Source organism: Crocuta crocuta, unplaced genomic scaffold (genome assembly GCF_008692635.1).
Source record: "Crocuta crocuta isolate KB4526 unplaced genomic scaffold, BGI_CrCroc_1.0 scaffold61, whole genome shotgun sequence".
Classification (NCBI taxonomy): Eukaryota; Metazoa; Chordata; class Mammalia; order Carnivora; family Hyaenidae; genus Crocuta; species Crocuta crocuta.
Window position 1 is genome coordinate 10,810,197 of NW_027528369.1, and position 443 is coordinate 10,810,639.

The window sequence follows — 443 nt, forward strand, 5'->3', positions numbered from 1 at the left end:
CGCCAGTCCGGCCTGGAGGCCCGGGTGTGGGACGGGGCCCCGGGCTGCACCCCCGCGGCGGCCGCTCCCTCCGCCACCAGCCGCACGGGCCTCACGGCCCGGACTCCGATGAACAAGCCCGGGGTTCTCACCGAGCCCAGAGCCGCGGCTCCCACGCCTTCGCCGCACACCCGTCGGATGCCTGCACGCTCCCGTGCGCTCCAGAAATTCGCGCACACTGCTTGCACGTGCGTGTGCACATCTGCACACACACACTCTGAGCATCCCTCGTCCCGACCGGAGAGCTGCTGCTTCTCAGCGGTTTTTATCTTTTCGTGGAGAAACAAGCACACCCTCCTGCAGTGGAGCCTCAGGGGGGGTCCTCCCCGCGCGTGCCCGACCTCCCCGCGCGTCCCCGTCCTCCCCGCACGTGCCCGACCTCCCCGCGCGTCCCCGTCCTCCCC